The 26,838-nt window shown below is 50.6% G+C and overlaps 1 pseudogene; it reads left to right on the top strand.

Moving 5' to 3' along the window:
• Positions 1 to 793: 793 nt before the first annotated feature.
• The window catches only part of LOC112827274 (fer-1-like protein 4), a 32,003-nt pseudogene continuing 5,958 nt past the window's right edge, over positions 794 to 26,838 (top strand).

A 26,838-nucleotide genomic window follows, 5' to 3' on the forward strand; every position in this document is an offset into this window, starting at 1 on the left:
GTCCCTGGGTCCTGACCCTATCCTGGTCTTGATGGCAATTGCAGTCTTTCTACACTTTGTTTGGTGTTGGAATCTGTGAAGCTACTGAAAGACAGAGAACATGTCTGATTCACCTCTGTGGCTGCACCCTTCCCCTACATGGTGGCATAGCATAAGTCTTGGATATAGCAGGTGTCATTAAACAGAACGATTAAATGGATGGCCAGGATATGCACTCAACACACAGTTACAATCACACATGGGTACAGACTCCCATATACATTCATTCCTTCATTCGGTAAACGTACTGCACATCTGTTTAAGGGTTACTAACCTAAGCAAGGACCTCTATGTCCAGAAAAATGCACAATTGTTCAATATTTTATAGACAATTTCAAGAATTTTCAGACCCCCTGAAGCTTATCTATGGTCCCACTAGTAGGACCCCAAGTCCCCCCAAGACCCCAAGTTAAGAGCCTCTGGCTCCTGGTTAAGAAGTGTTCTGAACACCTGCCGTGTGCAAGCTAGGGACATACATTCAACCACTCATTAATTAAAATGTGTTGAGTGCCTACTGCACTAATGCTGGGGGCTAGGGGATTCATTTATTAACCCATCCATTTATTTAGTCAGTTTTTTGAGGGTCTACCACATACCAGACCCTCAGCGAGGCACTGAGGACAGAGAGATGATTAAGGAGCATCCTGAGACCTGTGCCTTTGAGGCCTCCTTGGCTAGTGGGGACAGACTAGGGTTCTGTCTCTTCCCTTAACTACATCTCCACCTTATTCCAGCTCCCACTTCACCAGGATGCATGCAGGTTGGAGGCTAAAGCTGGTGCAGGCGGACGACTGAGCTGACCATAGGGACCTTACCCCTTTCTCTCAGCCCTTCGGCTCCCTCTCCACCCATGACCTCCAGGCCTGCCTGTGTGTTTGACTAAAGGGCAGGGATTGCCGAACCTGCTGGGTGAGTCCAGTTGAGTCAGAGGCAAACAGGGTGAGTGGGCAGGTGGGCAGGAGGGCAGACGGGCAGAGGGAAAGCCAGTGGCCCTGGGGCAAAGGCTCTGACTGCATGTGTGTGGCGACTGAGAGGGCTGCCAGGCACCCATGACCGACAAGTGAGGCTCAGCTTGTAGGGGTGCTCTAAGGATTTTGGAACCGGGGGGCTCCCATTTCTCCATGCCCTAGGCCCCCAATGCAGTACCTAGGCATCTCTCCAGCCTGTCTCCTTCCTCCCCACAGCCCAGTTCTCTGCCTCTTTTCCTTTCTACCTTTCTTTAAGGGTGAACCCTGGGAGACTGGACCCTGGGCTGGGCGTCTGGTGTGTGTGTGTGTGTGTGTGTGTGTGTGTGTGTGTGTGTGTGTGTGATTTTTTTGTGGGGAGGGACTGATAAATGACTATTTCAATTCTGAGCAGGCTTCACCCAAAAAACGAGAATTCACTGTGGTCAAGAAGCAGATATCGGTGGGCGCCTGGGTGGCTCAGTTGGTTAAGCGACTGACTTCGGCTCAGGTCATGATCCTGGAGTCCCGGGATCGAGTCCCGCATCGGGCTCCCTGCTCAGCGGGGAGTCTGCTTCTCCCTCTGACCCTCTTCCCTCTCGTGCTCTCTATCTCTCATTCTCTCTCTCTCTCAAATAAATAAATAAAATCTTAAAAAAAAAAAAGAAGCAGATATCGGTGAGGTGAGTGGGATTGGGTCCTGGATGTGGAGAAGCTGATCTGTGCCACACCCAAGTCCCTCTTTATGAGTTGGGGGGCTTATTCCTGGGTTTTGGGAGCTGTATTCTCAGGAAGTGGGGTCAGTCTCAGGCTTGAGAAGCCAGACCCAGTCAGAATCAAGAGTGAGGGGGGATTAGTTCTTGGCTGGTAGTTTACCCTCAGATCAGCCCTAGTGTGGAGTCAACCCTGTGTTGGGGAAGGGGGAGTTGGTTCCAGGTTTGGGACATTAGTCATAGAATTAGCTCCTAGTTTGGAGGGTTGGATCCTGTTTCAGGGTTAAGATAGGCTCTGGACTGGCGGTCAGGGTCAGCCCAGTGTTGTGTATCACAAGATTCCTCCTATCCCCAGCAGTTCTGTTGGCCACGCTATGGGGCCGCTGGTCGGGGAGTGCCTGTCTGTGCAGGTGGTTAACTGCAGCTGTGTGTTCAGCCCCAGGTGAGTAGGCTTGGGGGAGCCAAGGATGCAGGTAGGGCTGGACGTGGCATGGGGCCATCCTCCTGGGTCATTCTTCTGCTCCCTGCCACACCCGCAGGTCTCTCAGGACACTGGTGATCTCCCTGCAGCAGCTACAGAGTATTGGGCATTTGGTGCTACGGGAGGCCCTAGTGGTTGAGAATCTGCGAGTGACCCCGGTGAGTCCCACCAGTCCTTAGCCTGCCATCCCCAAGCCTGAGAGTCCCTCTGAGGTCCAGACAGGAGTGATAACAAGGCCACCCAGCCAGGACTCCTTTCACTGTGGCCCCTACATGGGCTAGCCCCTACATGGGCTAAGGGCCAGGCTCCACTCTGAGGACCAGGGGTGTGGCAATGGGGGAAGAGAAGTTCTGTTCTGCTCCCTGGCCCGGGACCAGACTAAGTTCTTTTGGGAGGCAAAGATGAACATGGCTGGATTTTCCTGGTGTTTCAGGGAGGGTCATATAACCTGGTAGGAATGGACCTGGGTTCCAATCTCAGATCCACCATTTCCCAGCTGAGAACTTGGTCAAGTTATTTAGCTTCACTAAGCTGTTTCCTCATTTACATTATGTGGAGTCATAGGAAATGTTGAATTTTTCAATCAGTCTGTTGTTTGTTGAGCTCTGATTGTAAGCTGTGCCAGGCAATGAGGATTGAGTGGTGAGCACAGCCAGATAAGGATTGCCCTCTTAGAATTCTATATCTAAAGAGAGAGGCAAACATTAAACAAATATTCCACGAATAAATGCAAAATTGTCAGTGATGGGTGTTACAAAAGAGCTGGTAGGAGGGTGCCTGGGTAGCTCAGTTGGCTGAGCACCCGATTCTTGGTTTCAGTTCAGGTCATGATCTCAGGGTTGTAGGATCGAGGCCAGAGTTGGGCTCTGTGCTCCATGTGGAGTCTGCTTGAGATTCTCCCTCTCCCTTTCCCTCTGCCCCGTCCCCTGCTCGTGCTATAAATAAATAAATAAATAAATAAATAAATAAATAAATAAATAAATAAATATCTTTGGGACGCCTGCGTGGCTCAGTCGGTTGGGTGACTGCCTTCGGCCCAGGTCATGATCCCAGGGTCCTGGGATCGAGTCCCACATCAGGCTCCTTGCTCAGCAGGGAGCCTGCTTCTCCCTCTCTCTCCCTCTGCTTGTGCTCTCTCTGTCAAATAAATAAAATCTTAAAAAAAAAAAAAGACTAAAAAAAGAGCTGGTAGGGGGTTGGGAAAGTGTGTAACAGAGGGATGTAACCTACCTGGGGGTCAGCTAGGGTCTTTCCCTGACCCTAGGGGGGGTCTACTACTTCCCTTCCCTGAGGAAGTAGTGGTTGAACTTTGAATGGAAGGATGATAAGAGTTAACTAACTTCCAGTGCTCTGAGAGAGTATAACTGGGGTGCAGGGCAGGAGCAAACCCCATATGAGACAGGGCTGGAAAGGTTGGCAGGGACCAGACCATGCAGAACAGTGAAGCCACAGTCATGAATTTCCAAGAGCAATAAGAGAATTCTGGAGTTGTGTTTGGCCCCTTCAAGAGGTAACTAGCACATGCTAAGTTCTTAATAAGTTGTCAATATTATTAATGACCAGAGAGGAACCACAAACTCATCACAGATGCAGGCCAGGAAAAGGCATTGTCTTTGGACTTCTTTTAGCTCCAGGCAGTTTGAGGGGCGCTGGGGCGCACTGTGTGTTTGGTTTCAGATACAGGTGGAGTCTTGACCTGAAGTCTCAGCCCCCAGAGGGTACAACTGGAGCCAGGGCAGAGGAGGATTTTGGAGCATCCATCCGGGACAGGTACCCTCCCCAACCTCCTGCCATCTAAGCAAGGCCAGATTGTCCCAGCCCAGGCAGGTCGTGGGAGGGAGAGTGGGACCTGGATCTGCTGGATGTGGTGACCCTCGGGCCTGTGCCGCCCAGGCTGCAGCTCTGTAGTCACGCACAGCCCCTCACTCCTTTCATTTATCCTTCTTCCAGCTCAGAACTGATCATCCCCAATGTGGGCTTCCAGGAGCTGGAGTAAGTACATGGGGATGATCTCGGATCACCAAGTCAGTCTTGGGATTAGGAGTCAGTGGCACAGGGTCAGTCCCAGGGTCTGGGATCAGTATTCAATCAATTCTAGGGTGAGAAGTCAGTCCTAGAATCAGGAGTCAATTCTGGAATTAGGGGTCCCAGGTTAGGGGTCAGTCCTGCAAATAGTGGGTGGGGTCAGTCCAATGGTCAGAAGTCAGTCCTAGGGTCAGGGAAGTCAAGGGGTGCCCAGAGATGGGTGACAGGTTCCAGACATGTCCCTTGAAGGCCTTTCCTATCAGGCCGGGGAGGCCCGGCTGGAGCGGTGGGCAGTGGCATTGGGCCACAGGCTAGCTCGAGGCCTAGCTCAGCAGGATGATGAACACAATGAGCTGGAGCTGGAGCTGGAGGACGAGACTGATGTGGCGCTTTCTGGTGTCGTGTTCAGCCACCTCAAGAGGTAACTTGTACCCACTGCTCACCTGCTCCCACACCCACCAGTGTGTCAACCTCACACGCTTATACATGTAGGCCTGTGCTCATCCACACTCACAATCACACGATCCCAAGGTGTGGGTGAGGAGTGGATATCCTGGGGCCAAGGGTCACTTACTCCTAGACATACACCCTGCTCCATTCACGCACACAGTTACACTGGCACACGTGGGGCTTCTGGAGCCCACTTAGGGGATGAAGGCTTGATAAGGGTAAGGAATTTTGTCTCTTTTGTTCACTGCAGTGTCCCAGGGCCTAGAATAGGGTTGGCACATAGTAGGTTTTCAACAAATCTCTGTTGAATGAATGAATGGTCTCAGGGCTCCAGGAATGAGTCAAATTCTGGGTATATGGTTGAGATGGATGCCAGACAGACTGAAAGCACTCAGAATCCAGTTCAGAGGGAGAGGAGGTCTTATCCGTAGCACTGAGCAAGAGTGTGTAGGTGGTCCGGGAGAGAAAGTGAAGTGAGAGCTGACCTTGTCCTTCCAGGCAGCCGAGCTCGGGGCCTGGACCGAGGGGATCCTTTCCAGGTGTCCAGAGCTCACGACTTCCAGGTACCGCTCTCCCTCTGGGCCCCAACTCTTGGGGAATACCACCTGCTCTCCACACACTTGGGTTTCCCCCCTACTTTGGCAGGGGATGGCTTCCTTTTCTCTTGCTCCTGCCCCCTTCAGGTGGGGGTCACAGTGCTCAAGGCCCAGAAGCTGGTAGAAGTCAACATTAACCCCTATGTGGCAGTGCGTGTTGGGGAGCAGCGCCGAGTGACTGCCACGCAGCGCGGGACTAACTGCCCCTTCTACAACAAGGTGCGTGCGACTAAGGAAGAGTGGGGCCTGAGAGAACCGGTGGGACCCAGGATTTACCCTGTCTGCGGAGAGGGCGTGGCCTAGGTGGAACGGAGCAAGGGCCTGAGGTTAAGAGGGGCCCCGTGAGGGAAAGGGTGCCAAGGGGCGCCAGGACGGGGAGGGGGCGTTCTCTTTGCAAGAGGCAGGGGCCAGCTGGCGTGAACCCTTCACATATACTTTCTCTCACCTCTCGTTACCCCACTTCAACCTAGTACTTGCTCGAATTTCATGAGACCCGTCTTCACCTCCAAGACTTGCTGCTGGAGATCACGGTGAGGCGGGTAGGAATAAGAGGTATCCGCCAGAGAAAGGGGGATGCCGAAGTTCCAGAACTAACCCCACCTTCCCCCAGGCTTTCCATTCGCAGACCCTCCCCTTCATGGCCTCCCGGATAGGAACCTTCAGGATGGACTTGGGCATTATCTTCGACCAGCCAGGTACCGAACCCTCCCCTCCTTTAGACTCATCTGCACCGACAGGGGAAATTGACCCTCTGGGCCCTGATCCCTAGATACTAACTTCGGGGACAGAAGCCTCTTCCTAAGGCTCACCTCCAGGCACTCCCGCTCCTCCCTACCTAGTCGGACATGAACCCGGGTCAGCGCAGCCCCACGACTGCCCCGTGCAGCCCGCGGGTCTCCCCTGACCCGTGGCTCGCCCCTCCGCCCCCAGATGGCCACTTATACCAGAAATGGGCTCCGCTGCACGATCCCCAGGACACCCGTGCCGGGACCAAAGGCTTCGTCAAGGTCACTTTGTCCGTGCGGGCGCGCGGGGACCTGCCCCCTCCGCTACCAGCCCCGGGCCCCGGGCACAGTCCGGACATCGACAAGGGAGCTGGGGTGAGGGCGAGTGGGGAGGAGGAGGGGGTAAGGAGGACCGGGCGTGGCCTCAGGGAGGCGGAGAGGGAGAGGGGCCGAGACGGCGGCACCCCCCCCAACCCGGCCTCAGCGCGGGGCTCCCCTAGGAACCTGCTCCTGCAGAGCCGGGTGCCGGCCTGGAGGACGTGGGCGCGGCTGCGCATGCGCGTGTTCCGCGCCGAGGGGCTGCCGGCGCTGCGCCCGGGGCTGCTGGGGAGTCTGGCCCGCGCCTTGCAGGACCGGCGCGTCCTCATGGACCCCTACGTGCGCGTGTCTTTCCTGGGGCAGCAGGTAAGTCCCTCCCGTCCCCACTCGGCCGAGGCTCGGGCCCTGGTGCCGCGCTGACCCCTCTCCGCCGGCCTTCGGCGCGGCCCTCAGGGCGAGACGTCGGTGCGCGGCGAGGCGGCTGCGCCCGAGTGGAACGAGCAGCTGAGTTTCGTGGAGCTCTTCCCGCCGCTGACGCGCGGCCTCCGTCTGCAGCTGAGGGACGACGCACCCCTGGTCGATGTGGCCGTCGCCACGCACGTGCTGGACCTGAGGCAGATCTCACACCTGGGCTGGCGCGGGTGAGCGCATTTAGCCAGCGTCTGCTGCGTCCGCCTCGCCCGGCCTGCCCTGGGTCCCGCGCCCGACGGCAAACGCCACCCCGGAGGTCCCGCTCCGCTTAGAGAGTTCGGGCCACCCCTAGTAACCTGTGCTCCAAGCCGGCCCCTCCCTTTGGAGCCTCACCTGTTGCCCCCAGACTACAAACCCCGCTCTCGGGTTGCCTCTGGTGACAAAATCCTTAGTACAGCCGCTTCTCCAGTCACCACGCCAGTGTGCTCTCCCTACAGAAGTACACGTACAGGAAACAATCCCAGTCACATACCTCATCGGTTTCCCCAGACCCTCAGGGGATCACCCGCGGCTCCGCCCCAATCGTGACTCCACCCCCACGGCTCTGGCTCCGGCCCTAGAGCCACAGCTCCTATGTCCCTAGCGCCTTTGGGAGCTGGACTGGTTTAGAAGTGGCTTTCGGGTCTTGGTCCGTAGCTGTCGGTCCGCAGCTGTTCGCAGACTTTACTCTCGGAGCCGCCAAGGCCCTATCCGACTCCCCGCCCCCTTGGATTTGCAGGAGATAAGGGTGTGCCGCATAGACTGACCTTGTGCCCATCTGCCCCATGCTCCCCTCCAAAACGCTGTTCTTGTCTCCCACCTCGGGGTTTAACCCCACCTTCGGCACGGCATTGGTGGCTCTCTATGGATCTCCCCCCAGCGGGGGGCTCCTGGATGGTCTTCAGTCTCAATGAAGGACTTGACCAAGGCATTTGGCTTCGTGGCAGCCTGCTGGTGGCTGTGTCCATGGAAGTGTCCGAAGGGAGAGCTGAACCTGAGCCTCCCCAGGCCCCACAGGGACCCAGATTATCCCGGCTCATGAAAAAGAAGAAAGCCATGTGGGGCCAGACCCCAATGGGGTCCCACAGCACCTGGTTGCCAGCTCCAGTGGAGATGGTCCTGAGATTCCTAGTGCCATCAAGGTGGAGGTGGAGGAGTTGCTGCCTCTGCCAGAGGTGGGGGCTGGGGTTTAGCAAAGCCACAGGGTTAGTCTCAGCTCTGGGGTGTGTAACTGGCTCCCAGGCATTTGACACAGAAAGTGGAGTCTGAATTTTGGGGTCTGGATAAAGAATGCAGTGTGTGTATACATGCGCTCTTGTGAATATACATATGTGGGGAGGGGGCTGACCAGTCAGAAGATACTTGTAGTGACCTATCTAGGCCTTGGTTGCCATGTCTTTCAGTGGGCATTGTGGCCAAGCAAAGTCCGGGTTGCAACCTGGGTAGGTGGGGGCTGACTGCAGACTGACCCTCCTTCCTCAGAATGCCCTGGCGCCCTTGCAAGATTTCCTGCTCCTTGGTGTGCTTTTCGAGGCCACCATGATTGACCCTGCCTTGGCCTCCTAGCCCATCAGCTTCAAGATCTCCATTGGTGTGTGGCCTAGCTGGACCCCTGAGGGTCACAGGTTTGAGGGTGGTGACTCTTGTTCTGGACTGAGGCCCCTGGAAGGGACAGTTGACCCTCAGTAAGGGGTAGGTTCTGAATTTTATTGAAGTAGAAGAGGTGTGAAGTAGGGGTCAGCCCCTCAGCCTGGTGCCCCCTGACCATTGCTGCTCTGGCAAGCCGCACAGGCCACCAGCGGGAGGAGCAACTGGGCCGAGGGTCCAGAGCCGGGGAGGCAGCAGAGGGCATGGAAGCACAGCCTCTGCTGGAGACGGTCGTGGGAGTCGGGCCAGTGGAGGAGGAGGAGCTAGGGACCCCTGCCCAGCGGCCTGAGCCCATGGACAGCAACGGGTAAGTGTTCCTGGTGGCTGGAAGGGAGGGCGTTGGGAGGTCCCCAGCGGCCCACTACTGCCCCTTGCCCCCTCTGCTCTCCTCTGCCCCGCACAGGCCGTACTTCTGCTTGCCCCTGCGTCACCGCAAGCCATGCGTGAGAATGTGGAGCCGCTGGGAGGATCACACGTGGCGCCTGCAGAGCACTAACTGCGTATGGAAAGTGGCCGAGAGGCTGGTGAGGGCGAGGTGGGCGCCCACAGGGAGAGGCCAGCACGTAGGGGTGTCGGGAAGACGGTGGCCTTTGAAGGGAGCTCCGGGGCAAGGCTAATAGGTAGAGCATGAGGGAGCCAGCACCTCGCAGGTGCAAGGCTAGACAGCCAAGGAGCACAGCACTGGGCAAACTGAGAAGGCCAGAAATTGTGGGAAGACAGGGCTTCAGGGCTGCTACATCCAGGAAGGGGCCAGGCGAAGGACGTGGGTAGAGCTGCTGGGGGTCCAGCCCCCCAGACGTGGAGCCAGCAGAGAGCTAGAAAAAAGGAACCATGAACCAGGTGAGGCTAAAGAAGCAAAGGGCCCAGAGGTGCGGCCGTGAGTGGGCCGGGCTCTGGTGGGCGGGTGTGTGTGTGTTCTAAAAGAGGTTGGACTCCTGACTCTGACCCTGGGGCCCTGTTGCACAGGACCAGGGGCTGCAGGGGGTTGAGATTCTGCAGCACAGGCCCGGGCCTGGCGCCTACACATGGCTGAAACAGGCGCTGGAAGAGCTGGTGGCGGGGAGCAGGTGATCTGGGGGCCTCCGCCTCACTGCGGCGGGTCACCCTGCCAAATTCCAGGGTCAGGGAGGCTCTCCGCGGCTGTTTGGAGCCAAGGCGGCTGGAAGCTGCGTTTGCTCAGCACTTTTACAGAAGAATGAGAAGGAGATGATTATCTGTATCAAGGGAACTTGATGGAAATTATTGGGGGTTAGGCCCTTCCGCTCCAGTAGGCTCCCTTTCTCCCTCTTCTAGAGACTTAAGCTCCCTAACCCGCCCTCCCCTCAGATCTCCCCTGCCTCTTTTCTCCACACTTGTTCCAGCTCCTGACTTCCCCTCCTTCTTCATGGAGAAAATAGGAGCCTCGTCTTCCTCCACCCAGTCTACCGCCTTGCCAGCTCTGCATCCATCTGCTCACTCCCCCTCCTGCTACAGCAGAGGAAGGGTCTCTGCTCCCATAGCCATGGCTGTGATCTTGATTTCATCTCTCACCTACTGGAGGAATTAGCTCTGCAGTTGTCCACTTTCTCTCCTGCAGCATCAACTGGTCCCTAGTTACCAGGTCATTACTGTAACCACATATACTTGTTCTGGTGACTTCCATCTTTGACCTTCACTGCCCTGGATTCTATAACCTGCTCCAGGTACTTGAGTGTTTTTCTGATCCTCTTCTCAAAAGATTTATTAATCCATTTAATAAATGTTTATGGCACTTACCATGCCAGACACTGTTTTAGGTATAGGAATAACAGTGAAAAAGCATTCTTGCCAACAAAAAAATCCTAAAATTTATATTTTGGTGGGGGATAGGGTGGGAGTTGGATGGAAACAGATAAAAAACATGTAAACAGCAAGGAAGACATAAGAATTATGATAAGGATAGTGTTAGGGAGAAAACAAAGCTAGGAAATATTAGAGAGAGGTGTTGCAATTTTAGAAAGGATGGCGAGGAGAGGCTGTTGTGAAGTTGACATGAAGAAACCGAAGGAGCAAGCTGTATCTGTAAGGGTGTTCCAGGCAGAAGGGACAGCGTGAGCAAAGGCACTGTGGTGAAACATGCCTGGTGTGTTTGAGGAGAAGGAAGGAAACCAGTGTGAATGCAGCAGAGTGAGCAGAGTAGATGAGGCTGCAGGGTGTGGGGTGGGGGGAAGGAAGATGATGGTGGGGAGAGGCATGTGGAAGCCTCACTGGCCATTCTAATGACCTTGGCTTCTTCTCTGAGTTAGATCAGGAGCCACTGACGGTTTTGAAAAGAGAAGGGATATGCTCTAACTTACCCTTAAAAAGGGTCAGTGGCAGAGGGGTGATATAAGAGATGAAGCAAAGAGATTACTAAAGAGGGCATTGTAATAATCCAGGTGACCAATAATGATGAATCTAGGGTGGTTGCAGTGGACATAAAGTGACATGAATGGATTCAAGAGCAATTTGAACTTTGGAGGCGACACCTCAGGACTTGTGAATGGAAAGTATAGGGGATGAGGAAAATGTGCAAAGAGTCATGAATGACTCTCAAGATCTTGGCTTGCACAACTATATAGATGGTGCTATTTACTGAGTGATGGAAAACAAGAGGGAGAAAGTCTGATGGGAACAAAGGGAATATCAGAAGCTCATTTTGGGGTATGTTAACTTTGAGATGTCTATTAGACTCAGAAGCAGAAATGTCTGCTAGGCAGCTAGCTGTATGAGTTGAGTTCTGGGGAAACTTTTAGGCTAGAAATGAAAAATAGCAAGCTGTCAACACATAGATGGAACTGGATAAGATTACCTAGGGAGCAGAGAAAAAAGAAATCTGAGGAACTGGAGAGCTCTGGCATGCAGAGGTAGGGTGAAAGTTGGACTCAGTCAAGGGCCTGGTTGTAGGTGGGTTGTAGGTGGACACTTTTCTGCCCTCAGTGTCAGTGGATGCAGTTGATTCCACCCTCCTCTTGGAAGACTCTGCTGTTGGCTTCCATGCCCCTGGTTTTCCTTCTGCTTCCCTTGCCATTCCTTCTCTTTTGCTGGCTCCCTCTCTCTTCTTGTACTTGTACATATTGCAAATGTTTGTGCGATTATGTCCCAGGGCTTCACTGTATCTTTTCTCTGTCTACATTCTCTACATCTCCCAAAGAGTAACCACCCTTAATCCAATTTAATTCCTTGCTTGATTTTCTATACGGTGCGATTACACTGTTTCTATTTCACTTTACTAAAATTATTTTTTTACTGAAATTATTCTTTGGCAAGGAAATTTCAATGAAAGATTTGTCCATATCATATTTCACTATTTATAGCTTTGGCCAGTGTGGTTTTCTTTTGTGGCTATTATTTCCATCAGATCCAGTTTCTGTGAATCCAATCTTATGGATCTAAATCTTATCAAGAAGATTTGACTCAAGATTTATTTTGTTGATTATTTCTACCAATGGAAGTCTTGGGAGCAAAGAGCATTAGTCAGCTAAAAGTGTAAGCTCTGGGAGCAGTGTTAGGTGAAAAATCCTTGGAGTTATTTATTTTATATATTTTTGAAAATTTCCATAATAAAAACTGAAGAAATCATCATGGGTCATAAAGGGCCCAAAATATTATGTCTCAAAAATCATTTGGGGTGCCTGGGTGGCTCAGTCCATTAAGTGTCTGCCTTTGGCTCAGGTCATGATCCCAGGGTCCTGGGATCGAGCCCCATATCGGGTTCCCTGCTCCACAGGGAGTCAGTTTCTCCCTCTCCCTCTGCCCCTCCCCTCTACTTGTGCTCTCTCCCTCTCAAATAAATAAATAAAATCTTTACAAAAATCATTTTACTTTACCCAGCAAATATTTTTTCAGCATCGATTAGGTGCCAGGGCCTGAGGGTACAGTGGTAATCAGAATTAAGTCCCTGCCCTAGGGACTTTCTATTACCTTTTATTTGGAGAGACAAATAAAGCAGACTATGAGGATAGAGAAAGTGGCTGGGGCTGTTTACGTGGGATGATCAGGAACAGTCTGAGAGGAGGTAACATTTGAAGAGAGGCTTGAATGGAGACGGGAAGTGAGCCATGCAAAGATCCAGGGGCCAAACATTCTAGCAGAGGGAGCAGCTAATACAAAGGCCTGGAGGTGGTGATGGGCTGGGTGTATTCCTGGAGGAGCAGAACAGCCCGTGTAACGGGTGGGCTGTGCATGAGGGGAGAGTAATATTTGATGAGGACAGGGAGATCAAGGGAGACTGATTATGTAGGGCCTTTTGAAGAATTCTGTTGTTTACTCTGAGGTGAGAAACCTCTGGAGAGGAGTGAAATAGTCTGGAAAAGTGTTGACAAGATCACTCTGGATGCTGTACTGAGACTATTCAGGGGGAGTGGGGGAAGAGTAGACAGCAGACATGGTAAGAGCAGCTAGGAGGCTGTTGCAGTAGTCCTAGGTGGGAAATGATGGTGGCTTGGACTCGGGCGGTGCTAGGAAAGGAGACAAGTGGTCAGATGCTGAACATATTTTGAAGGTAGAGCCTAAATAATATGCCAATGGATCCATGTGGAATGTGAGTGAAAGAGCAGTGAAGGGTTTCTCTGAAGTTTTGAAGTAAAGCAGGGTTTTTTGGGGGGTGGGGGGTAATTGGAAATCGTGCACTTGGTTTGAGCTACCTCTGGTCAATTTGGGGACTGTCAGGCACAGCCCATCTGAGCCTTTAGTGTGCATTGGAATCCGCCAGGGAATCAGCATGCAGGTTCTAGCAGCAGGTCTGGGGTGGGGCTGGTACTGTGTTTCTAATTAGGTGGTGCTAATGCTGTTGGTCCTGGGCCAGCCTTGAGTAGCCAGACAGTAGATAGATACATACTAGTGCATTCTGGGGCTCTAAGGGGAGGCTGGCCTCTGAATTCGGGAGTGGTCCACATACAGAAGCCATGGTTGGCTTAGGAACGTGAGAGAGAGGGGCTGTGAGGAAGTCTGTGGATGGGAGGCCTGCTCTGAGGGAGGTGGCCCCCAAGGGTCAGCGTTCCCTCCTTTGACTCCCACCTGCCATGCCTGCCTCTGCTCGCGGCAGACAGTTCTGTCACAGTGCTGAGCGCAGGACAATGACCCGGCCCAACGCTCTGGATTGCTGCTGAGGGAAACTGCTGGTGTATAGCCTCGTACGGTCTGGGGAAGGGGGACCGGGGGCACCTAGCTGGGGCCCTCCACTCATGTTTTCTTCCTGCCCTTCCAGAACCTGTTGGCAAAGCAAGGACTGCGGCTTCTACGGGGTCTGAGACAGGGCAATGTGCAAGAGAAGGTGGCACTGGCCAAAAAGCTCTTGGCAAAACTGTGCTTCCTGGCCCAGGAGGTAACACTGGGCCACCATTTCCCTACCCTGAATACCCTGGTGGTGATGATTGCCCAACAGAGATTGATGCACAGTTACTACTGAGCTGTACACTTAAAAATGGTTGCAGTGGTAAATTTTATGCTACCCGTATTTTATCACACACACACACAAAGAAGTCAGGTTGGACTTTGAGGTTGCCTGTGGGGCATCCAGGGGAGAGATGTCTAGGAGGCAGATGGCCACATGGATCTGGGGTTTATGGGTCTGTGTCAGGGCTATGTTGGGTATTTTGTCCATCTGTCCAGTGGAAGCTGTGGGAGCAGGTGGTCTCAGCTCTATCCGTGACCCCATTCTCTGCCCGCAGCCCCAGCCACCCCTCCCAGATGTGCTGGTCTGGATGCTCAGTGGGCGGCGCCATGTGGCCTGAGCCCGGATCCCTGCTCAGGATGTGCTGTTCTCTGTGGTCGAGGAGGAACGGGGCCGGGACTGTGGGAAGATCCAGGGTCTACTGCTCACAGTGAGGGGGTGTGGGTTGCTGGAGACTGGAGTGGGGTGAAGGGCACAGGGTAGAGACCTGTGGTTCCCAACAAGGAGTCCCCAAAGTCTTTTTTTAATGAAAAAAACTTTATTTTTATTTAAAAATTTTTTTCAATTAAAAGAAATTTTTTTAAAGTTAAAAATAGTGTTTTATTTTAATTTTTAAAAGTATACCTTTTCAGTTATCCCAAAAGCCAAAAGAGGTTGTGCCTTTACCTAGGTCCCCTTTGATGTGAGATAAACACCAAGTTTTGAGAGCTCTGGGCCTACACTGGCCCTTTGGCTGCCTGGGCTCTGACAGACGGGCAGGTAGTAAAGATGGGAGAGTGACTAGTCATTTCCTTATAAGTACAGCTGGTTTGGGGCAAAATGTTTCTAAGTGAGGTGTCCCCGGAATAGATGCCAACAGGGGTCCCGAGTGCTGAGGAGCTGTGGTTGTTGGGGTAGGGGACAGGGAATCTAAATGTTTTGGGACGGAGGGGACTGAGGAGGTAAGTGTGGGGTGTGGGAGTGCACAGTTTGGGGGTGTGGGGTTTGGTATAGGAAGTAAGTGTTGGGGCAGGAAGACTAGGGAATGGGAGTGTTCAGGGTCATGGGGTACTGGATGGAGGGCAGGAAGTGGGATGAAAGGGTAGGGTACAGGGAGTACTCTTTGGATTTGGCATCGGGGAATGATCTATCGATACAGAGAGTGTGGGCATGCCCTGGGGGAGCAGGGGCTGGTCTAACTGGGGTAATAAGAGGCAGACGCTATCATGCCACCTCCCTACAATAGGCACCTGGGGCAGCTCCTGGTGAGGTCTGTGCCAGGCTGGAGCTCTTTCTGTGGCTGGGGCCGGGTAAGCAAGCCAAGGCCTGCACCTCAGAGCTCCCCTGGGACCTGCTGCCCGAGCCCTCCGAGGGGCTGCCACACCACCTGTGCTGGGATGGCGAGTATAGGGCCCAGCTCAATATTTGCCCGAGGTGTGAGGCTAGAAGCCCAGCTGGGGGCAGGGGTAGGGGCCTTGGGGCCAGGGACTCCAGTGGTCCGCTGAGCAAACATCTTTGTCTTTTCCCCACCCCAGACTTCAGCTACTTCCAGCCCCGAGCTCACTTGTACCAGGCCCGAGGGGTGTTGGCAGCAGATGACAGTGGGCTTTCAGACCCCTTTGCTCGAGTCCTCCTCTCTACCCAGTGCCAGACCACACGGGTGAGGCCTGAACTGGGGTGTGGGTTGGGGGGGCTCCAGGAGAAATTGTGGGGTAAAGGCTGAGCATTTCCTCAGGCCCTAAGTCTGTCTTCCTGCCCTGGATTTTCAGGACAGGATACTGGTTTGGACTACCCTGATTTAGGGGGTCGTATAAAACTGGAGGGCCTTCAGGGCGAGGAATTGTTTTCCGGGGTTGACTGTAGGACTAGCCCCAAGGGCGGCAGATTACAGTTAGGGGGACCAGGCTGGGAGGGCAGGCTCTAGCCCCAGTCTGAAGGGCACTCTCATCTTTATCACACTCTCCCTCCTTTTGTGATAAACAGCTGCTTAAGGTACTACTTTAGGGCAAGAATGCTCACCTGGGATGTATGTTGGGAGATTCTTTGGATGCCTGCCTTTGACTCCCTCTCTGCATGGCCCCCAAGGTCCTGGAGCAGATGCTGAGCCCCCTGTGGGTTGAGCTCTTGGTGTTTGATCAGTTGATCATAGACGGGAGGAGGGAGCATCTGCAGGAGGAGCCTCCATTAGTGGTCGTCAATGTCTTTGACCACAATAAGTTTGTGAGTGTGGCCTGGGCCCTACCTGTGTTTCCACCCCTGAGCGCCCCCACTCCTCATCTTGATGCCCCCCTCCCCTTGCTCCTGAGCGTCTTCTACTTTTGTCTTCACGGCCCTGCTCTCCACAGGCGCCCCCCTGTGTTCCTGGGCAGGGCACTGGCTGCCCCAAGGGAAAAGCTGATGGAGGACCCTTACCAACGCCCTGAGCTGCAGTTCTTCCCCCTAAGGAAGGGGCCCAGGGCAGCCGGAGAGCTCATTGCCACCTTTGAACTCATTGAACTGGACTACAGCGGCCAGCTCGAGGTCAGGGTATCCTGGCTTAGCCGGCACAGGCTGTGGACTCCTCTTGTTATTCTTTCAGGTGGTCCAGCTCCAGAGATTATGGAACATATCCTGGGGTTACTCCTCCAAATACTTTGCCCCCAGAGAATGCAAGCTGCAGATCTGTCCTGGGGTCACCTCACTGGACCCCCTGACTTCAGGGAACATTAGAAGCAGACACACTGTAGGTTCACCTTGCCAGACTTCCAGCCCTAGAGACCCGAGACTGCAGGTGGATCCTCGTGCTTCAGACGCCCACCCTCCCTTCCTGTACCTGGCTGTTTCCTGGGATGCTCCCTTCCTGCCCATCCAGCCTTGCCCAGTTCCTCTGGCTTGAGATTTCACTGGCAGCTCTCAATGTCCCCTCCCTAAGCCCAGATCTCCCTCCTTTGGCCTGCTTCCTCCGTGATCTCTGATCTCTTGCCCCCTGCAGCCCTCCGTGCCCAGTGATGTAGAGCCCCAGGACCTGACACAACTGGTTGAGCACCTCTCCGGACGCCTGTCCCTGCGATCTGATGTGCGTCCAGCGCTCAGGGAGTTCTGTGTTGAGGTATTGCCGGGCACACTCACATCCCCCCCATCCCCACCACACGCACATCTGGGTGCCCTCTGTCAGATGCAGGCCACTGAATTTCTCACTTCCTGACCCCAGGTGCTGTTCTGGGGTCTGAGAGGCCTTGGCCGTGTGCATCTGTTCGAGGTGGAGCAGGCCCAGATTGTGCTGGAGGTGGCTGGGCGACGTGTGGAGTCAGAGGTCCTGGCCAATTACCATGAGAACCCCAATTTCACTGAACTCGTCAGGCTGAGTGTCACATCTGACAGTGGTGAGGACGTGGGCTGGGAGCAGGAAATGCTGGACTAAGAAGTGAAAGGGCAGTGGGATGGTGAATTCCCAGCCAGTTATCTTAGATTAATCAAGGGATCAACAAACTTTCTGTAAAAAGCCAGATAGTAAATATTTTAGGCCATATAGTCTCAGTTGCAATTACTTACCTCTGACTTAGTAGCATGAAAACAGACATAGACAGCAAGTAAATGAATAAGTATGACTGTGTTCCAATAAAACTTTATTTACAAAAACAGGCAGTGGGCCAGATTTGGCTTGCAGGCTATAGTTTGCTAATCTCTGGATTAATCCATGAACTGGTGGTGCTCTCTTGGCTCTGTTGAATGAGTGGGTTAGGTAAGTGTCATGAAGTATAGGTCAAAAGGAATCTATCTAGTCTCTGAGACACCAGGGGCTAAGAAGAAAGATGCATCCTTTGTGTATTTTGTAATTCTTGTAGTATGGACTTTGGACTCAAATTCTGAGAATGCCACTTAGGAGCTTGTCAGATCACTTGTCTTAGTTGAGCTTTAGTGTTTGTTTGTTTAAAGGAGTAACAGGTACAAAAGAAAAAAAGATTGAAGATGATACACCAAATGCCTCCTTAGAGGAGTGCTATGAGGAGCCAGTGAGGGAAAGGATCTTGGTGAAAGGGTTTGTAAACTGAAGAGTGATGTGCCTGGGTGACAAAGTGTAGTGGTTCCAGACTGCAAGGGGGTAAAACCCCACAAGAACAAACAAAGAACAAAAACAACAAAAACCTTAACAGTTTCTTGACTCTGTTTCACATGTAGGAGTTTTCAGTTTGAAAACTTGATTGTGCTTGTAAGAGGGTGAAGCTGAAAGCAGTTTGGTCACTGAACTTCTAGGGAGTGTTTCCTTTCATTTCCCATCTCATCATGCAAAGTGAGGAATATCCCTCTCTCCGTTGTGCACTTGAAAAGAATGCCTGAGCATTCTTCCCATGTTGGGTAGAATGCTCTATGGATGTCAGGTCAAGCTGGGTTGATAACATTATGTAAGCCTTAAAGAAAGCCTTCCTGGGGATTTTCTGACTAGTTCCATCCATTGTTGAGAATATGCTATTGAAATCTCCAACTATTATTGTTAAATTGTTTTCCCTCCCTTTAATTTTGTTGCAGTTTACTTCTTATATTTTGAGGTTCTGTCGTTAGGTGCATATATGCTTACAATTGTTATAGCTTCCTATGAATTGATGTTTATCATTATAAAATGTCCCTTTTTGCCTCTAGTAAATTTTGTGTCTTAAAGTCTATTTTGCCTGATAGTATAGCCACTCCAGCTCGCTATGGTTACTGTTTGCATATCTTTCGCATGTATCTTTCTTCATTCTTTCCCTTTCAACCTATATTATGTGTCTTTCTAAAGAGTGTCTCTTAGACATTAGGTAGTTGCATCTTTTTTTTTAAAGATTTATTTATTTGAGAGAGAGAAAGCGTCGCAGGCAGAGGGAGAGAGAGAATCTCAAGCAGACTCAGCACTGAGCATGGAGTCTGATGTTGGGCTTGATCCCAAGACCCTGAGATCATGACCTGAGCCAAAATGAAATCAAGAGTCAGACACTTAACTGGCTGAGCTACCCAGGTGTTCCAGTAGTTGCATCTTTTCTTTTTAATAAAGATTTTATTTATTTATTTGACAGAGAGACAGCGAGAGAGGGAATACAAGCAGGGGGAGTGGGAGAGGGAGAGGTGGGCCTCCCGCTGAGCAGGGAGCCCAATGTAGGGCTCGATCCCAGGACTGTGGGATCATGACTGAAGGTGAAGGCAGACGCTTAACGACTGAGCCACCCAGGTGCCCCCATTATAGACTTTCAAGTTGGGAGGGGGTTAGGGATAGCATAAATCTCGAAGGAATTTGGAAGCAAGGTTTCCAGGATTTGAAGGTCTAGTTGTTGTTAGGAAAAGGGCATTTATTACTGTTTAATAACAACCTCAGTCATGGGGCGCCTGGGTGGCTCAGTTGGTTAAGCATCTGCCTTCAGCTCAGGTCATGGTCCCAGGGTCCTGGGATCCAGCCCCACGTCAGGCTCTCCGCTCAGCGGGAAGCCTGCTTCTCCCTCTCCCACTCCCCCTGCTTTTGTTCCCTCTCTCGCTGTCTCTCTCTGTCAAAAAGAAAAAAATCTCAAAAAACCCCCAAAAAACTTCAGTCATGAGATCCTTCAGGTGTCGATCAGTGGGCTGTATGCTTGGAGGATGATGGCTAAGATATATCTTGGGAGGTAGAGATAAAGGAAGTTTCCCAAGGGATTTTTTTTTTAAGGTAATGCATACACTTGCCCATCTTTTATTTTTTTTTTTTTTAAAGATTTTATTTATTTATTTGAGAGAGAGAGAATGAGAGATAGAGAGCACGAGAGGGAAGAGGGTCAGAGGGAGGAGCAGACTCCCTGCCGAGCAGGGAGCCCGACGCGGGACTCGATCCCAGGACTCCGGGATCACAACCCGAGCCGAAGGCAGTCGCCCAACCAACTGAGCCACCCAGGCGCCCCCCAAGGGATTTTTATATGTTAAAGAAGATTTACAGGATCCTGGAGGTCAGTCTAATGTCAGGCTAGGGTTGCCTTTTGCCTCTCGCAAAGGATTAGCAACCAGGCAGTTAGTTGAGTGTGGAGGAAGGTCACTCTGCCTGTCTTAAGTACTTGTTAATGGGCTGCAAAGGAAACTTCATTTTTTTCTACATTTCTTTAGCCTTTGTTTTCACATCAAAGTCACATTTGATGTTATTATTGACATGGTTGGATTTACATCTGCCATTTTGCTGTTTGTTTTCTATGTGTCTCATATATATTTTTGTTCCTTCTTTACCACCTTCTTTTGTATTAAATAGATATTTATTAGTGTACTGCTTTAATTCCTTTGTTGATTTTCACTTAGTAGTTACTCTAGGGATTGCAGTATACAGACTGATTTTTCACAGTCTACTTCAGATTAATACTAATTTCATTCCAGTAAAACTTTTCTCCATCATAGCACCATTCTTACCTTCCTCCTTTGTGAGATAATTGTCACACATATATAAAATAAACCTAACAATACAGTATTTTAATTATTGTCCCTCCCCCTTAGGATCCACTGATAGATATAGAATTCCTGTATTAAAGGACATACACAGGACGCCTGGGTGGATCACTTGGTTAAGTGACTGCCTTTGACTCAGGTCATGATCCTGGAGTCCCAGCATCGAGTCCCACATCGGGCTCCGTGCTCAGTGAGGAGTCTGCTTCTCCCTCTGACCTCCCCGCCTCGTGCTCTCTCTCTCTCAAATAAACGATAATAAAAAATCTTAAAAAAAATAAAGGACATACACATTTTTATGGCTCTAAATCTATATTAGCAAACTAAACATTGGTCCTTTATATAATAGCAACCACCACCACCACCACATGTTTCTGATAGCGCTTTGTAGGCTCCAAAGTAGTTTTATATCTATTATGTCATTTGATATTTACAACAGTCTTTTGAGTCCAGGATTGTGTCCCTTGTTTGCCAGGAAAACAGGCTCCGTCATTACCAGATATGACACGATGAGGCTGTGGCAGAGCTGAGCTGAGAAGGCAGATTTAGCTCCATTGTTTTCTGTCCCACCCTGCTGCTGCCTCTCCTCCTCTCCAGGCCTTCAGAGACCCAGTTCCTCTCTCCCCACCCCAGGACTTGCCCGAGCAGCCTTACCTGCAGCGCCCCCTCAGCATCCTGGTGATTGAGCGCCGGGTCTTTGGCTGCACCGTGCTTGTCAGTTCCCATATTGTCTCCCACATGCTGCGATTCATACTCCGGGGTCATGAGGACCCCCCGAGGAGGAAGGAGAACAGGAGGAGACAGGAGACCTAGTGCTCAAGGGACCACAAGGTAAGGGGCCACCAGACAGAATCCCCTCTGGTTCCTGGTTGAGATGGCTCCAGGGAGTCTGACTTCTACTCACATGACCTCCTCCTGGTATCATTTCCCCTCTCCCAGGACAGAAGTCCCTAGATCCTTTCTTGGCTGAAGTGGGGATGCCCAGACAGCTTCTGAAGGTGATGGGATATGGGAGATGGGTGGAGAAGGGGCTGGCGGGGCTTGGGGTGGTGCTGGGTTAGGGGCACTGAGTTCTCTCTCTCTTAGGCTTCTCTGAAGAAGCTTCCCCTGGGGAGCCTCCTGAACCAAGGCCCTGAGCTGGAGGAGGACATCCCAGATCCTGAAGAGCTTGACTGGTGGCCTCACTGCAGGAGCTCCAGGGGCAGGTGGGGGCAGGGGCGAGTCCCGGGCTGCAGCTGGAGGTTGAGGAGGATAAATGGCAAGAAGAAGGATCTCATGAAATGTGGCGTGAGATGCTCCACAGCTTTTCAGAGCTCTTCATTAGATACCTTTTCTCATCTTCATAAAAGTTCTAGAAGCTGAGAATTACTAATTCTATTATCTACAGCTGTGCTCCCAGAAATATGTGAGCCACATATGTCACCCATAACAACTGGGTCTCTTCTTAGGTAGACAAATTTTTAAAAAAAGTAAAAGGAAAGAGGTAAAATTGATCTTAATAATATATTTTGTTTAACCTAACATATCTAAAATACCATTTCAACAAGGAACCATTATACAAAATTAATAATGAGATATTTGACGTTCTTATTTTATACTAAATCTTTAAAATCTGGTGTGTATTTTACACTCAGTTCAAGTGCTCATTAGACACACGTACCTGGGGGTTACTGTCTGGGGCAGCGCAGGACTAGACAAACTTAAGCTTTGAAAATGCAAGTGGTTCACACAGCTGGACCTTGAACTGAAGTTTCCCAACTCCCTGTCCTAGAAAAGGGATAGATAAAGGAGGTGAGGGGAAGGGAAGAATCTCTGACTTGCCCTTTGATTTCAGACCAACTTTGAGGAGGATGAAATGGATGATCCCAGGCAGTCAGGTAGGAGATTTGGCTTTCTTGCTCCTGCTCTGTCTGTCTCCCTCCTTCCTCTGACACCAGTATTTTTAATTGTGGCATTTCTGCTATTCCCAGATGGGGTCAACCTCATTTCTGTGGATGGGGAGGCCCAAGACCCAAGACCAGGGTCAGGATGAGGCTGAAGTCAAAGGCTCCATACCCCAGAAGAAGGCAATCGCCACCCTGAAGGTGAGTGGGTGTCAGGGAGAGAGAATTGTGCTAGGATTCTGGCCATCGGCTAGGGTCACTGAGGCCCTTGCCTTTCAGATCTACAATGGCACCCTGGAGGAAGAGTTTAACCACTTTGGAGACTGGTTGAATCTGTTTCCCCTGTACTGAGGGCAAGGGGGCCAGGATGGAGTTGGAGAAGAAGAAGCGTCTGGACATCTTGTAGGCAAGTTCAAGGTATGTTTGGGGGAAAGAAGAGAAGGCAAGGAGTACAGGTGGGGATGTAGGAGGAAGACTCTCTTCCCAGGGATTTTTCTGTCTCCCCCAAATCCAGGGATCCTTCCTTATTTACCCTGAATCAGAGGCAGTGTCATTCTCTGAGCCCCAGATCTCCCGGGGAGTCCCACAGAACCTGCCCATCAAGGTCCTGGTCAGAGTATATGTGGTAAAGGTGAGCATCCATCACCCCAGCCCACCTCTGAGTCCAGCAAAGGTAATATACATAAAAGCTACAGACTGAAGGATTTGGAAGGAACCTCAGAGTCTACCTCCTTCATTTTTCAGGTGGGGAATCTTAGGCACAAGTGAAGAGACTCCCCAGGGTTACAGAGCTTGCTCATGACACAACCCGGATTTAGAGCTTAGGTCTTCTGACTCCTTTTTCATAGTTCTAGACCCTTAGTTCGTAGCTTGGTGAGTATAACTCCAAGAAGAGTGCAGCTCTGAATCTCAAGTTTCACAATTGCGTGTCGTTCAGTACCTTCACACAGGTCCTTGCCTTGCTATGGTTTGCATACAGCACTCAGCAGGGCCCTGAAGTTTCCTGAAAGACATCTCAGGGAATTGAGAGGAATGAGTGGGTTGCTCTGTTCCCTTCGATCCCAGCCCCAGAATAGATACTGTGCTTTTATCTGGTTTAAATATAAGGATTCTGAGTAAGACAGAAATTAAAGAAATGTTCTGTGGCATATCCTAGTGCATAATTTGGTGGTAGGAGTCGTTTGATCTTCTGCTTCTAGCAGTATCACAGACTAGATGGTCTGAAATAACTTCCCGATGTAATACATCTAGAACTGCTGGATAAACAATCTTAAATGAATGCTAAGCTTATAAGAACGGGCAATGGAATGGAAAAATAAGAATTCCCAATGGGTATAGGATGAAGAGGCAACAGGAATCCCAGTTCCTGAAGTGCAGGCTGTCTTGAGAGGTTTGTCCACACCTGGACCCCGAGCCTTGGGTCCTAATAATCTATTGAAGATGGGAGCCACAACCAAGACCCTTGCGTGAAGCAGCGCCCAGGAAGGGCTCTGGTCTTAGTGAAAGGTGGGCCAGAGGAAGTCTACCCACCGGGAAGGGAATCTTTTAGGGAAATGGTCTGTTTCAGCTTCTGCTCCAACTGGGGGAAATAGAAAACAATGTCTTCCCCAAGAAATGTATTATCTTATAGTTCCGAAGGGCAGAAATCTGAAATAGGTTCTACTGGACGATATAGAGTTGTTGGCAGGGCTGCATTCCTTCTAGAGACTCTTGGGGAGAATCATTCCCTTGCCTTTTCGAGTTCCTGGGGGCTGTCTCTGTATCTTGGCTCATGGCCTCTTCTTCCATCTTCAGAGCCAACAGGGTAGCAATTTCAGATCTCTCTCGGACTCTCCTGTCTCCCCTCCACTTATAAGGACATTTGTGGTTACGTTGGGTTACCTGGATAAACTAGAATAATCTCATGATTCTTTTTTTTTCACATTCAGTATTTTTATTTACTTGTTTAGCAGAGTATCTCCCCACCCTTTCCTTTAAGTTAGTGTGACAGTTTTCCATAATAAACTACTTAAAGAGAAGCTTTGGTTGAGAACGGAATGTCAATCCCGTGATTCTTTTTTTTTTTTTAAAGATTTTTTTTTATTTATTTGACACAGAGAGACAGTGAGAGCAGGAACACAAGCAGGGGGAGTGGGAGAGGGAGAAGCAGGCTTCCCGCTGAGCAGGGAGCCCGATGTGGGACTCGATCTCAGGACCCTGGGATCATGACCTGAGCCGAAGGCAGACGCTTAACGACTGAGCCACCCAGGTGCCCCAAACTTGTGATTCTTAACCACATCTGCAGAGTTCCCATTGCCATGTCAGGGGATTTGAAGGTGAACATCCTTGGTGGTGGGGGCGCACTATTCTGCCTGCCACAGAATGTAAATTGCTGTAACAGCTTGAGAGAACAATTTGACATATTCAGGAAAATGGAAGATTTCCATTGTCAATACCTAATAATTATACTTCTAGATATGATCCCAGGCAAATTCTTACATATGTGTACAAGGAAACATAAGAATTGCTCATCCTAGCATTATTTGTAACAAAAAAAAATGTTTTTAAAAGATTTTCTTTATTTATTTGAGAGAGAGAGAGACACACACAGCATGAGCAGGGGGAGGGGCAGAGGGAGAAGCAGACTCTCCGCTGAGCAGGGAGCCCGACGCGGGGCTCGATCCCAGAATTCTGGGATCATGACCTGAGCCAAAGGCAGATGCTTAACCGACTGAACCACCCAGGTGCCCCTGTAACAAAATTTTTTTTAGAATAACCTAAAGTGTTCATGTCCCTAAATAGGGGAGAGAGTTAGCCATACAACAGATACTCTAGTTCAGTTGAACAAAGTACAGAAGCATGTATCAACACGAATAAATCCCCCCAAAAAATAAATCTCCCAACATAAATTCGTGGTTTTTTTTTAAGACTTTGTCAGAGAGCGAGCACAAGCAGGGAGAGTGGTAGGCAGAGGGAGAAGCAGGCTCCCCGCTGAGCAGGGAACCCCCCCCCCCATGCGGGACTTGATCCCAGGACCCTGGGATCATGACCTGAGCTGAAGGCAGATGTATAACTGACTGAGCCACCCAGGCATCCCTCCCAACACAAATTAGGATGAAGTCATGGGTGGAGCTAGAGAGTATAAGTGAAATATGTCAGTCAGAGAAAGACAAATGCCATGATTTCACTCATGTGGAATTTAAGAAACAAAACAAATGAGCAAAGGGAAACAAACAGACTCGACTATAGAGAACAAACTGATGGTTACGGTGGGCGAGGGGGGCGGGGAATGGGTGAGACAGGTGAAGGGGATTAAGGAGGGCACTTGTTGTGATGAGCACCAGGTGATGTATGGAAGTGTTGAATCACTATATTGTACACCTGAAACTAACAGAATGTTGTATATTAACTAACTGGAATTAAAATAAAAACTTAAATTTGGGTGAAGTAAGCAAATTGGATGATTCCCAATTTGTGGAAGTTGGCACCAACAGGGCATTTCCCCTTTCTCTTCCTGAAAATCATCCCAAACCAAAGGGAACAACAAAAATCCAGCTTCTGCTTATGGTGAAATCAGGAGAGCTTTACAATTGCAAACCAGCAGGAAGCCTGGGAGAGCTATCAAGAGCCACGTGGTTGAAGTTTGTGTGTGTGTGTGTGTGTGTGTGTGTGTGTGTGTGTTTGTGTGTGTGTGTGTGAGAGAGAGAGGAAGCGGGTGAGGACATCACTCAGTGGAGCTCAGTGTCAGCAGCATCTGTGTCTCAAAGGGAAAGGGCACACCTGAAGGGTTAAAGCCTGCATTGCTCACTGAAAGCTAAAAATACTAGAGAAAATGTAAAAACCTCTTTAAACGTAGTGCTGAGCTTCCCAAGAAAATACATGGTTTTAGAGGAAAAACATTAAAAGCAGGAACTGTTTTAAAATCATGTATCCAGGATTTTGTTATTATCCATGTATGGCAAGGCCAACAGATCAGGAGGTGATTGCCTTTGAAAGATAGTCTGGGGACACCTGGATGGCTCAGTCGGTTGAGTGTCTGCCTTGGGCTTGGTCGTGATCCCAGGGTCCTGGGATGGAGTCCCGCATTGGGCTCCCTGCTCAGCAGGGAGTCTGCTTCTCCTCTTCCCTCTGCATGCCACTCCCCCTGCTTGTGTGCTCACTCACTGTCTCTCTGACAAATAAATATTAAAAAAAAAAAAAGAAGAAGAAGAAAGATAGTCTGTTGTTTGTTTCAGTTCTCAAGAGGAGGGGGTGGGCTGGGCAGTACAGGGCCACACAGGGAAGTCCAAAGGAGAATGCAAGGGCCAGAGCCTCTGTTGTGGTTTCTGCAGGAAAAGCAAGGCAAGGCAGGGTAAGCCAATTTAGGATTGGTTAGTGTTGAAAAATTCCAGCAGGCTCTTGGGTACAGGGGCTGTCTCGCTGTCTCTTATCTGGTACCTGGCTCTGGAGTGATTAGGACAGAGGAACTTACTTCCTGGAGTAGAAGAGCCAGATGGAGGAGATGGTTCAGAGCATGGGCTCTGGATTGGTTGGTTTCCATATGAAAGGTGCCCTGGGCAGTGAGTTATCATACACAAGGTGAATAAGCACATGCAAAGATGCTCAACATGCCTCGTCATCAGAGAAATGCAAATTAAACCACAGTGAGCTACCACTTTGCATACACTAGAATGGTTAAAATAAAAAAGGCTGACAATACCAAGTGTTGCTAAAGATTTGGAGCAACTGGAATGCTCATACCACTGCAGATAGGAGTGTAAACACTAAAAATATATTGCTGTATATAAATTATACTTCAGTAATTTGTTATGTATT

The sequence above is a fragment of the Callorhinus ursinus genome, unplaced genomic scaffold, assembly GCF_003265705.2.
Source record: "Callorhinus ursinus isolate GAN/ISIS: 27379988/994484 unplaced genomic scaffold, GSC_fseal_2.0 scaffold38, whole genome shotgun sequence".
Lineage (NCBI taxonomy): Eukaryota > Metazoa > Chordata > Mammalia > Carnivora > Otariidae > Callorhinus > Callorhinus ursinus.